This window comes from Eublepharis macularius, chromosome 14 (genome assembly GCF_028583425.1).
Source record: "Eublepharis macularius isolate TG4126 chromosome 14, MPM_Emac_v1.0, whole genome shotgun sequence".
Lineage (NCBI taxonomy): Eukaryota > Metazoa > Chordata > Lepidosauria > Squamata > Eublepharidae > Eublepharis > Eublepharis macularius.
In genome coordinates, this window is record NC_072803.1 from 35308967 (window position 1) to 35327390 (window position 18424).

Consider the following 18424-nt stretch of genomic DNA (forward strand, 5'->3'; position numbering starts at 1 on the left):
TCAATGGTTCTGCTCTTAATTAACCAACCAGTCCAATCCCAAAAGGTGGTGCTGGGATCCCACAGGGTTCCATCTTACCCTCCCTCCCCCCCCACACACTATTTAACATCTACATGAAACCACCAAGAGAGATTATCCAGAGATTTGTAATGAGGTGCTGCTGATATGCAGATGACACCCAGTTTCTCCTCTGTGATTGGATGAAGACTTTTTTTTGTTTCAGTAGGTGTAAACCCAGTAAACTCTCATTGACCCTTCTCACTGGTTGTATGTATGTGGAAATGTGACATATAAACATTTTAAACACATTAAATAAATAAATAAATAAATAGCAGCTTAGCCAGATGGATCTGTGGAAGTGCCTGAAGAAGGTAATGATATGGCTGAAGGCCAATAAAATGAAGCTCAGTCCGGAAAAGACTGAGGTGCTGTTGGTCAATGGAGAAGCTACTCAGGGACTGCAGATTCAGCCTGTCCTGGAACAGGTTGCAGTCCCCCTGAAGGAGCCGTTTGATAGCTTAGAGGTGCTTCTGGATCCTAGCCTAGGGTTGAAAGTATACTACCTCTAAACATGGAGGTTCCATTTTTGTTACCGTAGCTAATAGTCATTCAAGGATCTATCCACCAGGGATCAACTTTTCTAAAATTAAAAAAAAATGCTTTAATTTTCTCTCAGAGATCCACATGATATGGATTTATTTTCCTATCATTCTATCTTGATTCACTGAAGAAGGACAAAGAGAGGCTATCCATTCACTGATGTGAATGAGACAACCACCTTAGAGGGAAGATCAGCAGAGCGAGCCTTGTTTTCAACAGCTAAAACAGCAGAGGCAAGATTTTAAAATAATATCAATATGTTCACATTTTGTGGAGGAACTTACTCAAAAGTCTCCTGAATCTGTCTGTATAGCTTATGGCATTTCCATACAAAGCAAAAGGAACAGAGGTCCATCGATGGCTACCAGCCATAATGACTGAAGGGAGCCTTAATCTACAGAGGAAGCAAGGCCTGGAAGACTGGTGCTAGGAGGTAGCTGCATAGGACAGCCTCAGCCTCTATGTCCTGTTTGTTTGGACTTTGTTTGGACTTCCAGGGCAACTTGTTGTCTGCTGGACTTGATGGATCACTAGTCTGATCTAACTGTTTGTTCTTATGTTCTTAAGGTAAGCACAGTGACTATTTATGGCAGCTGTACTTGGTCCTAAAAAGACATGGGCATGAACCACGAAAAACTGAACCGTGCGGTTCGTAGTTCATGGCGTTTTCACGAACCAGGAACCACGAACTCCCACAAACTGGGGCAAGTTCACAAACTGGTTCATGGTTTGTGGTTAAATGCTTAGCAGCGGCAGGAAAAAGGGCATTTAAACCCCCAGATCAGCTGCTTGTTGGGGAGCTGATCATTTAAACAGTGGGGCTGTTTAAATGGCTGCTCCCAGCAGTGAGGAAATGGCCATTTAAACTGTGGGTGGGGCTTGGCTGGCCGGCTGGGGTTTCTGGCTGGCCAGCCAGGCCCCACCCACAGTTTAAATGCCCATTTCCCTGTTGCTCCAAGCGGCAGGAAAATGGCCATTTAAACAGCGGGGCTTGGTTGGCTGGCTGGAAACTCCCAGCTGGCCAGTCAAACCTCACCCGCTCTTTAAATGGCCATTTAAACTGTGGTCTGGGGTTTGGCTAGCTGGCTAGGAACTCCTGGCCAGGCAGCCAAGCCCCGCTATTTAAATGATCAGCTGCTTGTTGGGGATCTCCCCAACAAGCAGCTGATCCATGGGTTTAAATGCCCCTTTCCCTGCTGTTTTGCAGTGGCAGGGAAAGGTACATTGCTCTTTAAAACGAACCCAATGAACCAGTAGACCAGTTCATGGAAGTTTGTGGAAACAAGCGTCTACGAACCACTGGTTCACGAACCACAAACCGAGCTGGTTCGTGGGTTTTTTTGGTTCATATTCAGGTTCATGCCCATCTCTAGTCCTGACACAGTCTCCCTAACAATGGAACACCTGTAGTGAAATAACCTGTTGTTGAATTTAATATATGGTTAAATGGCTTAACATAAGTTGGGAGAAAGTGTGTCCACCAACTATAACTATACATACTGTGTTGTATCATTTTTTGTTTTGCATAGAAATGTCCCCAACTATTCCTCTTGTATTTCATGGCCTTTTAATCCACTCTTTAAAGGGTTTCCCCTCTGTGAGTGCATGTGTGATTCATCAAGCGGTCGCTCCTCATTCCCTCATCCCAATTCTCAGAGGATTTAATTTTGGCTTCTGCCTGACTGCATCCATGAATGTTCTGTGTTTTCCCTGGATCTGCTACACTTTTTCTCAAACTTGTTTCTTATGATCTTTCCTGGAAGATTATGCCCAAGTGGGTTTGGGAAAGTTTGGAAGGGAAGATATGGTTGCTCATGTCTAGCACCCTTCCCTCACAGCTGGTGGGCTTTTTGCTGTGTGGGGGGGTGGGGAATGTTGGAGAGAAACACGGAGTAAATTTCTGCGTAGAAGCACTGTCGCCACTGAGACTATCTTTGCATTTCCAAGGGAAAGGAAACGGAAGCAAAGGATTCACCATTGAAAGTAAGGGAAGACCATCGAGGTGACAGTATTACCATAGAGAAAGATCACCCGACATTTTATATCATAGAGAAACATCGCCTGACATTTTAAGGGTAAGGGAAGCCTCAATCGCCCTTTTAACTGAGGGCAAACGTTTAAAAATTTTGATATATAAAAACAGAGACTTGAATTAAAAAGAAGACGGAGTTAAGAAAGAGAGCTGATTTGTGGGGACCCAAGGCAAGTCCGATGGCCTCCAAAAAAGAAAAGGACTGGCAGGTTGCCATTGAGAATTTGGATAAGAAAATAACAGAGGGAAATAAAGAGATTCGGGAGATGATACAACAATTACAGCAAAACTTAATGACGGAAATGAAAGAAGCGATTAAGTCGGAGATTACAGAAGTTAAAAAAGAGATGGAGGCAATAAAAACAGATTTACAGAATACCCAACGAAAGGTTCAAGAAACGCAACAGATGGTGCAGGACGGGGAGAAAAAAACGGAGGCTATACAGACAGAGACTGTGGCTATGGGCAAAAGAATGGTGATGATGGAATGCAAAGCAATGGACAGACAAATTTGTATGAGGGCGGTCCCGGAAAAAATGGATGGATCTGCTCTTAAACAAGTAGCTGAAATATTGGCAAAATTTTTGGGACAAACAGAGGAGGAAATGATGACTCACTTGGATATCGTGTATAGAGTCAATTCAAAATATGCAGAACAAAAGAACCTACCAAGAAATATTATTGTCCAATTGACCGCAAGGAGAATGAAGGAGGAAATTATTAGAAGGCACTTTGAAACTCCACTGGAAATAGCCGGGACACGGATTCGAATTATGAAAGAAGTACCACGTAAAGTGCTCCAGGATCGGAAAAAGTATAGAGATTTGACACAGAAGCTGAGGGCAGCTGAAATTAGATATAGATGGGAGCTGCCAGAAGGAGTGACTTTTGAATTCCAATCAGGGAGACAAGTGATTAAATCGAAATATCCAATGGATGTATTTCTGATGGAGAATGGAAAAGACTTTCCTAGCTCATCCAGGTTATAATTATGGAGTACAAATTAATTTCATGGAATGTTAATGGACTTAATTCACCCTCTAAATGAAAAGCTGTGCTACATTGGTTATCTAAACAAAGAAGTAATTTGATTTGTCTACAAGAGACTCATATTAGGGATCAAGATGTTAAATATTTAATTAACAAAAAGTTAGGAAAGCAATTTGTTTTGGCAACAAAGCAAAAAAAGAGGGGAATTGTTATATATATATATAAAAGAAGAATTGCAACCTAAATTAATAGTGTTTGATAAAAATGGAAGATACCTGGCTGTGGAATTTTCATGTAATGCAAAAAAAACTTTGGTACTTGGACTATATGCGCCAAATGGCTCCAAGGATATATTTTTTAAAGATTTACGAGAACAAATGGAGCAATGGACTTATGATCAGGTAATTATAGCTGGAGATTTTAATGGAGTGCTAGATTTGCAATTGGATAAAAGTTCATCAACAAGTAAAGCAAGGACAGGGAAATTACCAAAGTCTTTTTTTGAAATTCAGGAACAAGAGAACTTAGAAGATGTTTGGAGAAAATATAATCCTAAAGTGAAGCAGTATACGTTTTTTTCAACTAGTCACCAATCTTTTTCCGGAATAGATATGATCTGGGCGTCTAAAAAACTGGTAGTGTTTACAAAAGAGACTGATATATTACCGAAAGTTAGCTCGGATCATAATCCTGTGATGTGGAGATTTGGAATGAGACATAAGAAACGGAGATGGAGAATTAATGAGGATCTTTTGAGTGACCCAGAATGCATTGAGGTGCTTAGAAAAGAAACGAAGTTCTTTATTCAGTGTAATGTGGATAAAGGGGTGTCAATGCACATGGTCTGGGACACTTATAAAGCTGTAATTAGAGGTGTGTTGATGGACTTAAATGGTAGAGAGAAGAGGAAAAAAGAAGCGAAATTAAAAGAGATTCAGGAAAAAATTATACAAGTAGAACAACAACTGAAAAAGAGGCCAGGTAAAAAGAAATTGTTGTATGAAATAAAGTTACTGCAAGAACAAATTAGGGCTATGGAAAATAAAGAAGTGTAGTGGGAGTTGAAGAAAATGAAGCAAAAATCATTTGAAGGAGCTAATAAACCAGGGTGATATTTGGCGTGGCAATTAAAGAAAAAGAGAGAGAAAAGGACAATAAGCAGAATTATAGAAGAGGGGAAGGAATTATATGATCAAGGGTTGATTGAGAGAGCATTCTATAAATACTATACCAAGCTATATCAGAAAAAAATAGTAGATTATGAAAAGATAAGAGACTACTTTGATATGATTGATTTACCAAAGGTGCCGGAGAAGCTGAAAGAGAAGCTTAGTGCTGAGATAACAATAATGGAAGTGCTACAAGCAATACAAGCTACTACAGTTGGCAAAGCTCCGGGACCAGATGGAATTACAGCAAAATTTTATAAAGTGATGGCGGAGGATCTGAAACAACTGATGCAAAAAGTAATGAATGAGATATTGGAAGGGGTTGAGATGCCAGATACATGGAATGAAGCTAATATTACATTGATACCGAAGGAGACATTAGACTTAAGTAACGTTAAGAATTACAGACCAATATCTCTAATAATGACTATAAAATATTTGCAAAGATATTAGCGGAAAGACTTAAGGCTTGGTTAGTGGAATTCATAGATGAAGACCAAGCTGGCTTTTTACCGGAAAGGCAAATAAAAAATAACTTACGAGTGTTGTTGAATGCCATTGAGTATTATGATAAAAATCCAGGGAAGCAGGTTGGGGGTTTTTTTGTGGATGCAGAGAAAGCGTTTGACAATTTGAACTGGGATTTTATGTTTGCAACAATGGAGAAGATGCAGATGGGAGAGAAGTTTATACAAGCAATAAAGGCAATATATAAAAACCAATCTGCAAATATAGTTGTCAACTCAGATGTGACGAAAAAGTTGGAAATAAGGAAAGGAACAAGACAAGGGTGTCCGCTTTCCCCACTTCTGTTTGTAATGGTATTGGAGATCTTACTTAGGCAAATAAGAGAAGATAATTCAATAAGAGGACTGAGGACAAAAGGATTTGAATATAAAGTGAGAGCTTTTGCTGATGATATAATGGTGATAGTGGAGGATCCAATAGAGTACATGCCAAAATTGATGAAGAAAGTGAAAGACTTTGGAGATTTAGCGGGATTTGTAATAAATAAGGTGAAGTCCAAAATACTGTGTAAAAATATGACTAAACAACAACAAAAGGAGTTGATGGATAAGGTGGAATGTGAAGTAGTGAACAAAGTCAAATACTTGGGAGCGGAAGTTACTGCGAAAAATATTGATTTATATAAGAATAATTATGACAAGTTATGGCAACAAATAGATAAAGATATGATCAGATGGAACAAAATGAACTTGTCATGGTTAGGTCGCATTGCAGTAATTAAGATGAATGTTATTCCAAGAATGATGTTTTTATTACAGACAATACCTGTTGTTAAGGATAGTAAACAATTTGAAAAGTGGCAGAGAACGATTTTAAATTTTGTTTGGGCTGGAAAAAAACCCAGAGTTAAAATGAAAGTACTTTATGATGCAAAAGAAAGAGGAGGTCTACAATTACCAAATTTTAAATTATATCATGATGCGGTATGTTTGGACTGGTTAAGGGAATGGTTGTCATTGAAGCATTTGAAGTTATTAGCACTGGAAGGATACAATAAACTATTTGGATGGCGTGCATATCTATGGTATGACAAAGTAAAAGCAGACTCTATGTTTTTACATCATTATGTAAGAAGAAGTTTGTTTGCTGTATGGAACAAATACAAGAAATATATGGAAGAGTCTATACCAATGTGGATTATCCCTGCAGAAGTAGTAAATCCAAGAACAGAATATGCAGGGGAAGACTGGTTGATATATAAAGAGATTCTTGAGATAAAGCAGAACAATTATTTGCTTAAAGGCAATGATGAATTGCCATTCCAATATGGATGGTTTCAATATATGCAGATAAAAGACTTATATGAGAAAGACAAAAGGAAAAATGGTTTTAGATTACAAAATTCTGAGATTGAGAACTGTTTGCTTCAGGGGGGGGAGAAATAATTTCTAAAATATATAAGATATTACTGAAATGGTTTACGGAGGAGGAGGTTGTTAAAGTTCAGATGGTCAAATGGGCAATAAATTGTAATAGGGAAATTTCAATGGAAGCTTGGGAAAAGGTGTGGAAAAATGTAGTTAAAATTTCAGCATGTACCACTGTGCGTGAAAATGTATATAAAATGTTGTATAGATGGTATTTAACACCGAAGAAGTTGGCCAATGGTAATAGCCAGATGTCTGATAAATGTTGGAAATGTAAACAGCATGAAGGTTCATTCTGTCATATGTGGTGGACTTGTGATAAGGCTAAGCAGTTCTGGGGGGATATAGTAAAAGTTATGTCAGGTATTTTACAAAGGAATATAAATAAAACCCCGGAATTGCTGTTATTATGTATGAACCTAGAAGATTTTGATAAAATGGACAGAGTTATGGTGTTTTATATGATCACGGCAGCCAGAATGTGTTATGCACAGTTGTGGAAGACTCAGGAGATACCATCTATGGAAGACTGGATTTTGAAAGTTTTGAATATGGCAGAAATGGACAAATTAACAAGGAAATTGAAAGAACAAGAAGAATTGGATTATACATTAAGCTGGGAAAAATTGAAGAAATATTTGGAGAAAAAGTGGGACATGAAGGGGAAACTGTGGTCTTTGGAGAATTAAAGGGGGGATAGAAACTTACTTAAGGTCAAAAAGGGGTATATTTCATTGTATTTTATTGGATTAGTATGGAGTTATAGTGTTATAGTAATAGGTATTTAAGGAATAGTATGTTACACACATATATGTATCTTTTTTTAGTTAGTATATTTAGTAGTACTTATTATATACTTATATAATTTTTATATTTTTAATTAAGATAAGTAATATAGTAAGCGTAGATAGTTAAGATAAGTAAAGAGATTTGATTAGTATGCATAATATAGATATACATTATAGACTTTAAGAATTTATATGATATACTTTTTAGATTAAGTTGGGTATGGAAAATGCTGGGAGTCACTAGAAAAGGGGGGGGGAATTGTTATGGGGTATATAATGTTAATGATTTCTGTGTATGTTTGTGAAACCATCCAATAAAAAAAATTTTTTTTAAAAAAAATCTTTGCATTTCCAGTGGCGCTCAGAAGAGAACTGGGCGCTCAGAAGAGAACTGCGAAAGCTGCTACAGTTGGCTGACAGAAAATTCATTCCATGCATCTGATGAAGTGAGCTTTATGAAAGCTTCTGCTTTAATAATTCTGTTAGTCTTTAAAGTGGCAAAAGAATCTTTTATGGTTTTGCTGTAACATACAAATATGGCTTCCCCTCTGTAATTTGTACCCATATATGAAACAGAGAAGCTAAATTCTCATCCTTTAACAAATGCATCCGTCATAATGGTCTCTGATGCAGTTTTTAAGAAGAAAAGAGGATACTGCTGGGTTTCATGCCCCCATTACTGTCATGACATGTAGACGTTAACACTTCAACCACACCTCAACCTAGGAACAATTGAATTTCATGGATGTGTGAAGTGACATTTTGTGTCACCATTGAGGAATCTGGGGTTTCCCATGTGGCTGTAGAAATGTTAATTTGTTATCCAATGAACAAATCTTGTTCCCGGTACTGTTGCCTCAAATGGACACTTCCTCCTTTATTATACATTTAAAATATGATTATTTAGGCACAGCCCAATCCTGCTGCTTTATGACAGGATCCTGTTGGGGTTTTGGCCCGTCCTCATCAGTAAACACTTCTGAGGGTGATAAGCCTCTACAGGCTGCTTATTACAAAATACATATCAGTAAGTCTGAAGTTGAACTCTTATTTGCCTCAGAGAGGTTTCTTTTGTGTGTTACTTGACCCAGAAGAGAAGGACAAGGTTATCAATCTGCTCCGATTAGCTTACCACCTTCTTCTTGATGGAATTCTAAGCGGCAGATTCCCTTGTGGAAATGATTGAGGAACATTATCTTCCTTTCAGAGCCATTTATCCCCAACAAGACTTTTGGCAGGTCCACTTAAAGAGCTGGGATGAAAGCAGAATGTGCTGGCTTTCCTCACTGTCTGCCCTTCTGTTTTTGATCCCTGAAAAGAAATCAGGCTCAAGCTAAAGACTACAAAGTCATTTGTGTTGAATGAGGAAAGACACCCATGGAGGATATTTCTTGTATTCGCAAGATGGCAGTGAGAATGTGAAAGGAAACATGACCATTAAATGAGCTATGTTTGTGGAGGTAGAAGGGAGTCATGCCCAGTTTTATATGCATGTTCCCATCACACTTTGCCCAACCTCACTTTCTCTTGGGCTCTGCTTGCTTCAGCCTCTCTCTTTGCCTCCAGCCGCTGGGGCTCTTTTCTCTCATCTCAACCTAGGCTTCCTCCTTCCCTTCTAAGCCCCTTAGTGATCTGTCTCCTTCCCTTGGACCCTCTCTTTCACCACTGTTCCTTTCCTAGGTGACCTGTTTCCTCCATTCCCATGGCTTCTTCCTTTCTTCTATCCACTATTTTATCTGCCCAAGAGACTTACCAAAATGGCACCCTGCAACACTGTAACATCACTTATGGCTGTGCAACCAGAAAATAACATCACAATGTTGCAGGACACTCGAGGAATCCTAGAGTGCCCTGCAGTGTGGCAACATCACTTCCTGTTGTGCAGCTGGTAGTGATGTCATGGTATTGCAGAATATCATCCTCCCCATTTCTTCCCTGCAACCCTATTGATTGGAGGTAAAGGGCCAAATCAGTGGCCATCCCACCTGTACCCCTGAGTCTCCTTGCCTTCTATACCACAGCAGGCTCCCATGAAATAGGCAATCCAGGACCGCCCTGAGTGGACATGTCTACCTCCAGCACCCCCAGAATCTCCCCCAAGGATAAAAAAAAAAGCAGAATACCATCATTAAGCCTGAACCAGGCAAATTCCCCTGTAACATTCAATGTCAGAACCAACATCAATGGATACTGAAACCCAAGAGACAAGACCACTGAGTGGAGCCTACATGCAAGTCTGTAAGGGGACTGCCTCTGGAAGTGAAAGTTCACTTTAGTCATTATAACTAGTTGTATGAATCTGTATAATCCCTTTATAAATTCATCTTTGCTAGTGGCCATCACTGTCTATTGGCTGTGAACTGCAGCTAACATAAGGCACTCTCTACCCAGAGTAAGTAACACAATCCTTCTAGAACAATAGGCCTTATCAACTTGTGTCACCTCCATTTTATCTGGATTCCATTTTAGCTTGTTCTCTCCCAGCTACTTGGATATGACATCCAGGTTTTGGCCTGGGACAGAGATGGCAGCTGCTGGAGGCTTGTTTAAATAAATATAGAGCTTTGTGCCGATTGACATACTGCCAACATTGTCTGAAGGCTGATCTAATTTAATTGCTGAATATAAAGCATCAGGGTACAACTCAGAAAGTTTAAGCAAGACTAACTGGGAGAACATTCCCCTAGTTCATTTGTAAATGGAAACCATACAACAGAGTGATTAAGTCTGTCTCTATCCCATAGTCAGGTCTGAAGCCAGAATTAAATGGGTAAATGGCAGATGTGTCGCCAAGAAACCACATTTTTCTCACTGCTCTTTCTACTACCTTATCTAGAAAGGGCAAATCAGATATAGGCCTATAATCAACCTGTCAGGCTATGGAAACAGGATACGTTGAAGCCAATTCCCCACCTTGCAGCAAGAAATCCAAACTCTTTTGAATCAAGGTTTTCTATTGGGAAACCATAACTAAAGCGTATATATGTCCATGGATTACACAGAAGCAAAATAAAGCATCTGGCTGTACACAGAACTCTTGCTGAGAATGATGTATGGAATTCTTGCTACAAAGTTCCAGTCCCTCCCTGTGAGCCCCCCACCCTCAGTGCCCAACCAGCTGGGCATAGTCAGTGGGAGAGTAGGCAGGAACTGTCTCAAGGCCTCTGTGGCGAGCCATCTGAGATAAGCATGCTGTTTTCCCAGGAGCTGGACGGCCTGTGTGAAAAACTATACACACACACATACAGAGGATGATTGCAAATCAAGTGAAGATGGAGGGACTGTGGAGGGACTGTGGGCAACAGACCTGACACAACCAGAACTTTGTTGTCTTAAGATTTCTTTCCCCCAGCTTGATCATCACCTCCTTAAGAGGATTTAGGAAAATTCTTTCAGCTCAAGAGGCTTTCACAATGCTCACAAGAGTTGTCCTGGTCATCCCAACAACCAGTTAGGACAAGGTTCCAAATCACAGATGGTGTCCTTCACAGCTCCAAGGATTTCATCTGTATAGGGAGACCAATTTGAAGCTGTCCACTCACCTTTTACTAGATGGTATTTCTGATGCCTTGAGCAATCAAATTCTGTCCAGACTTTTTTCTTTCTTTCTGTAAATAACTATTTTATAAGGATATTTCAAGATCTAATCTAATAACTGGTAATTTCTGATGTATCTATTACAGCAATATCTATAACAACAAAGTTTGCAAATAGTATAGCTCTAAAATCAGTAAGTTCGATCAGCGCAAGTTCAACAATATAACAACTGAAATATAATTTTGTAAATTTAACTTCAGGTATAAGGAGTTTCTATGTCAATATGCAGTTTAGTATTTAAGGAATGTTTGTTCTTAAACTCTATTAAATATCTGTTAAATATCTTAAACCTGTCTATAATCTTGCTGTAGCTTAAACAAACTATCTCCTTCTATTTTCTCCCTTCCTTTCTCCCCGCTCTCTCTCTCTCTCTCTCTCTTTTTTTAAATAACTTTTTAAAAAATGTTAAATATAATTCCCCCACCTCCCTAATTATACTGTACTTAACAACTAATTATTAAACTCCTAAAAAGTAATTAAAACTCTATTTCAATGTTTCTAGCTCTGGTACTATAGTCTTCTATATTTTGAAACTAATTAATTAATTCAACAGCTAATTGAACAATATTTTTTAAAATAATTATTAATACAATATTTTGTTTTAACCTTTATTTTTTTTATTCTTTTAGTTCCAGCTTTATATCAGCTAACTGGTTTGATAAGGGCTGAATTAACTCAGACATCTGCACTACCAGCACTTGTTGTAACTTTTCAAAATGTTTATCAAGGGGCACAGATTGAATATTTACCACTGCGTCTTCGCCGTCGGCCATTTTGACCCTCTCGGAGCTGCGGCTTTGCTGCACGGCAGGAATTGCTTCTGGGGAAGAGGTCTGTAAGTTTTTGAGTGTTCTAGTTAGCGATTTTTTCTTCCCCAGTCCTTGCCCTCTAATTCCTTGCTTTTTAGAACAAAAATATGCTTTAATTTGCTTAGTTCCAGGCAGGGGGGAGTCGGAGCTCCTTCAACGCGCATCCATCCACTCAGAGACCGATGCCACGCCCCCCAGTTCTGTCCAGACTTGATCAAATTCTTTGGACTTGATCAGAGAGATTTTATCAGCAAAGTAGCATGTAAATCATCATGGCCGTTTTTACTCTGCTTACCAGCCACGGAACACCACACCGAGCTCCCGGAATGACAATGTCTTCCTAGTGCGATTTCGTGTGAGAACTGTTGTTCTCGCGCGGAATCATGCCAGGAAGATGCTGTCATTCTGGGAGCTCAGTGTGATGTTCTGTGGCTGGTAAGCAGTGTGAAAACGCCCCATAGCCAGTTGATAATTCACTCCTAACTTTGTTACTTTTACCTTGGAGTCATCAAATTCCTAATCACCCTAAATAATTGCACTGGATGCAATTCAGTTGATGTGATGATAGTGAAGAAAAAAACTTCATTCATCTCTCTCACCACATCCTTATAGGTTTTCATTTCTCCCATGTAGTTTGAACTGAATTGTTTTTCCAGATTTTTGACAGATAACTGTATATATCTGATACATCAAAAATCAAAATTCATCTTTGGCTCATGGACGTGTTATGGGATAAGATTTCAGACTATGCTCAGGATCACCTGTCATATTTCTGCAGCTAAAACTGATGCTTTTGGGGGGCTGGAAAACTAAGAACAGGAAATGGTTGCTGATTCCTGCTGTAATCTCTCCCTAAAAAACAAACCACAAGGGCAAGCACTTCCTGCTAACAAATCACCAGTAACAAAGGAAAGCAGCAAACAGTTAACACACAATTAATGTTGATATAGTGTAATATGCAAATTGATAAACAATGTACACAAATTGAAAAGAACAAAAATTGAAAAGAGCAAGTTGCAAATGCAATAATATGAAAAAGGCAAATTGCAAGTACAATGATAATGATAAGCCAGCACAATAATAATGGACCAGCATTCAAGCAGTTAATATTTGAAAAGAGCAAGTTGCAAGCACAATAATAATAATAAACCAGCAATCAAAAAATCTGTTGGTACTGTCCTTCATGCAGTAGGTTTATATACAGTTCATGGAATCAAAGGAATTTGTGTTGGGGTAGTGCTCCAATTAAAGATAACAAATGACTCTGTTGGAAAGCCGCCAACGGACGAATGCTTGCATCCTACAACATTTCCGTTTCACCAACCAGGCTTCCTCAGGGCAATAATCTACGATGACACAAAAACAATTAGCAAGACACTCCATTTTTTATCTTCATGGATTTCACCCCCGAACTTATAAAACACTGTACTTACAAGGAAACACACCCAAAATTTCTGTTACAGTGTAAATAATTCAATACAGTCCAACCAACAGGACAGGATACCACTCCACAATGGGAGAGCTCCGACGGGAAATCACCGCGTCGGCGTTGCCAATTAGCAGCCTTTTTGTAAACTGGAACCTTAAAGGTACATGCAGATATAACTGCCCATGGGGAGATTTAAAGAAACAGAGTTATAAAAAACAAGAAAGATCCATCTCACTATTCAGACCTCCTGGGGTGATGCTTTGTAACTTAAAAATGAATTCCATCTCCACTTGCAAGAGTTTCTGGGAACAGTCAGCTTGTACAGGCTGCTGTACTACTTGCAGGACCGACACCTTCATGTCTCTAGGCTCATGACCTGCTCCAATAAAGTGAGATACCAGGGGGGCTTCAGTATTCCGGGTTTGAATCCGTGATAGATGTTCTTGAATTCTCATCCTGAGGGGTCTAGTAGTGCTCTCTATGTAGCATAAATTGCAGATACACTGGATGATATACACTATATTCAATGTTTTGCAGTTAGAAAAAATAAGCACAGTGCGGATGGTCTTTAAAGTCGGATGATTTATGGACCTTAAATCAATCATAAGGTTACAAACACTACACCCCCCGCATGGATGGTGTCCACGTGGGAGCTCACGAGGTGGAGGGATGCTCCTAAATTCAGATCGAATTAAAATGTCCTTGATGTTCTTGGAGCGGTGATATCCTATGGCAGGGGGGCGCTCACATCCAGGGATTTCCTCTAGTAAATGCCAGTGGCATTTAATCACTTTGCTAATGTCAGATGAAACCGGCGAATAGTCTAATGCCCATTTTATCCTCATATCCACGTCCCTAGTTCTCTGAGCTAGCAATTCTCCACGTGTGGCGTGGTATGCATTGCTTCTGGCCAAATTAATGTATTCCGGTGGATACCCGCGCCCCAAAAAGGCGCGATCTAAAAGGTTAGAATGCCACTGGAAATGTTGTGTCTTGGTAGAGTTTCGACGAATACGCAAATACTCTCCCTTTGGGATGTTCTTATTCAAGTGCATAGGATGGAAAGAATCAAAGTGTAAATAGGAAAATTTATCCCTTGCTTTCCTAAATGGTCTCACTGCCAAGCTTGAGTCAGTGTTCTTATAAACCACTACATCTAAAAAGTTCACACATTGAGCGCCTCCCTGCCAAGTATACTTGATGTGTTGGTCTATTTGATCCATCCATTCCAGTAATAATCCAGCTCGCTGCCCATTGGACACCACCATCATAATGTCGTCAATGTACCGACGGTAAAAAAGAATATCTTGATAATAAGGATTGACTTCTGAATGTAAGGTGTAATCGCTCTCTATATAGGACATGAATATGTTCGCTATACAAGGGGCTGCAGCGCAGCCCATCGCTACACCCTGTACTTGGTAATAAAAAGTCTCATCAAATTTGAAATAATTCTTCTCCAAATAATGTCTAGTAAGTTAAGTAAAAAGGGAGTGGAAGGTCTCTGTGTGGTACGTGAAGACAGCGCTCTTTCCACAGTTCTCCTAGCCTCTTCATGCGGTATCGATGTGTACAATGAGCACACATCTGCTGTGACAAGAAAGGCGTTCACTGGAATTTGTATACGTTCAATCAGGTTGATGAGAGAGGTGGTATCTTTTAAATATGCTGTGGTGTTCTATACCAAAGGTTGTAGATGATGATCGAGATATATTGCAAGTGGTTCCAGCACCGAATTAGACCCGGACACGATAGGTTGGCCCGGGGGTGGAAAACCAGGTTTGTGGATTTTTGGCAACAAGTAAAAGACTGGTGTGCGGGGGTTCTTATTGATGAGGGCATCACGGGTCTTCATGTCAATTTCATTAGCCAGTAGAGCTTCATCTAAAACAATCCTAATGATATTCTGTATGGATTTCAATGGATTGTGGGCAATCCATTTATACTCCCTCGTGTTCTGCAACTGACATTCTGCCTCCTGTTGGTAATGAATAAGATCCAGTATCACAATACCCCCGCCTTTATCAGCTTGTTTAATCACAATACTCTTGTCACTGCGTAATGTGTTTAATGCTGTCCACTCTTCCTTATCTAAGTTGTGCAGTCTCACTCTTTTTTTCTGTTCAATGCGTTGAATGTCCCGCAGCACCACACAATTAAAACTCTCTATCCTCGGGTCAGATATAGATGGAATGAAAGTAGATCTGTGTTGAATTCCTCCTGTGGATGGCAAAGTGCCCACATCTCCAAAAAACTTTCTCAGTTTGATCAATCTAATTAATTTAAAGAAGTCTACTCTCATTTTGAACGGACAATAATCAGGTGTAGGTACAAAGCCAAGACCACCGTTTAAAACCGCACATTCGATATCCAAAAGGGGCCTTGAAGAGGGATTGACAACTAAATTCTCTGTCTTCCCCTTTTGTGGGTATAAGTCCGGCCTCTGGCTAAAAAACGATTCCTGGCTGGGAGGGCAGAAGCAGGAACTGTTCTGTTCCGAAGTATTCTGCTGCTGCCCTCATCCCCAGACGTGTCAGTCTCCGACGGTTCTGTGGTCTCAAATTCCGACGTTGCGTCCATGGTGCGTGCCCAAGTGACCCGTTTGACTCTTCTAGCAGTTGGCTCCTCCCTCCAAGTGTAAATCCGGCCAGAAGTATAATCCTTCTTGTCACGGTTAAATTTCTTTACTTTTAGCTCTTTTAATTTTGATTCACATTCTTTAACAAGTTGGTCGAGGTCTGTAGTTGTGGAAACCTTTTGGGGAAAGTGCATTTTTGAGGTTTGATGGCTCATAACACCACTTTTTTGGGAGTAATACCATAAAATTATATATCCATGGAAAGATAATTTAATCAAGAATGTAATGCAACAAAGTTTGTTCAATTATCTGTATTCTATCAAATGTTATAGCCAAATAACCAGGAAAAGGAAGCACAACTTGCTTAGGTTGGTATGAAGTAGCTTTCCTTCATTTGAATGTAGCCAATGAGCATGAGTCTTTAGAGAGCCAATCAGGTATCATCTTGTTTTGGCAATGAGCCAATCAGGTCATAGTAGGATTCAGCTATTGATATCATGTATTGGAGCTGAGAGGAGGTCATTTGTCAGTGTGTTATTTGATTGCTATCAAGTTGGTTGGTTTGTTTTGTGTTCTTTCATTTAGTGAGCTTGTAAAATGTAATAAAATTAAAGAAATGGCACAAAGAGTTGACTGGTCACCCAGAAAGCGATGTAAAATAGTACTATTAAGTGAACAAGGCGACAGTTATGAAGAAATTAGAAGAAAAATTGGTGGAAACTTAACCAAAGGTTAAGGTTTTTGAAGAGGTATAAGGCAACTCAGTCACTACAAAACCAGACTGGTAAAGGCAGGAAAAGGTGCACACAAGCAGGGATGATAGAAGAATTGAGAGACTGAGCCTAGGTGACAGAAGAAAATCATACAGAACAAAATGGCGCAATCATACAGAATGAAAATCATACATAACGAAAAGGTGCAATTCAATGTGAAGTTGAGTGCAAGGACTGTTCGGAGCAGACTGGAGGAATTTGGTCTTAATGCTAGAATTCCACAAAAAAAACCATTGTTATCTCTCAAACAAAGGTTGAAAAGATTAAACTGGGCTAAAACTCATGTTAAGTGGACAGCAGAACAATGGGAGAGTGTTATTTGGAGTGATGAGACCATAATCTCCATGTTTGGTAGTGATGGTATAAAACACGTGAGAAGAAGAATCGGAGATTTGTATCCCGATTGCATTACACCTACCGTGAAACACCCAGTTAGTGTTATGATATGGGGCTGTATGACATCAAAAGGTGTGGGCAGAATTTGCGTGATAAATGGCAATATAAATGCCCCAAAATACATAAATGAAATACTTGAACCCAAATTGAAGGCTTCCACACGTGATCTTTTCCAAGAGAATCAAGCATTTATATTTCAACAAGATTCAGCTCCATGTCATGTTGCTGCTGTGTGCAAAAAGTGGTTTCAAGATAATCATATTCCATTGTTGGAATGGCCTGGGAATAGCTCAGACCTTAACCCCATCAAAAATCTATGGAGCCGACTAAAGAAACTGGTTAGTGAGAAGCAACCCAGCAATAAAACACAATTAATAGAAGCAATAACTCAATCTTGGTTTCACATTATAACAGCTGCAGAATTTAAAAACTTGGTTCACTCCATGGGAAGGTATTGTAAGGTCGTAATTAAAGCAAACGTTACCCAACTAAGTATTAACTAACATGGTGAGAATTGTTGTATAACTCATTTTTTCTGTGTTTCAATTTTCTTCTTTATAACTACTGTTCTAAAAAAAATTTCCTTCATAAAAGTAATTGCATTACATTCTTGATTAATTTATCCTTCCATTGATATATAATTTTATAAGACATTAAAATTTTACAAGAACAGTTGACAGCAATGAATAATAAAGAACTGGAATGGAATCTGAAGAGAATGAATCAAAAGTTGTTTGAAGGAGCAAATAAACCTGGGAAATATTTGGCATGGCAATTGAAGAAGAGAAAAGAAGAAGAGAAAAGGCAATAAATAAAATATGTGAGGATAATAAAGTATATCTGGAACAGACTGCTATTAGTAGAGCCTTCTACAAATTTTACGCTAAATTGTATAATAAAAAAGAGGTGAATAAAGATTCAATAGCGACATATCTGGGGAAAATGAGGCTCCCAGTGATCTCGGAAGATTGGAGAAATAAATTGAATAGTGAAGTGACAGAGGAAGAGATAAGGAAGGCAATACAGTCAACAAATCTGGGTAAGGCGCCAGGGCCTGATGGACTCACAGCTAAATTTTATAAGGTAATGGTCAATGAACTGGTGTCATTCCTAAAAGAAGTGATCAATGGTGTTATGAGAGACCAAAGAATTCCAGATACTTGGAGTGAAGCTAATATATCATTGATCCCTAAAGAAGGACAGGACTTGACTAACGTCAAAAATTACAGACCTATTTCCTTACTTAACAATGATTATAAGATCTTTGCGAAGATCTTAGCGGAAAGAGTAAAGGGATGGCTATCTGAAGTTATTGGGGAAGAACAAGCTGGTTTTTTACCAAATAGACAAATCAGAGACAATTTAAGG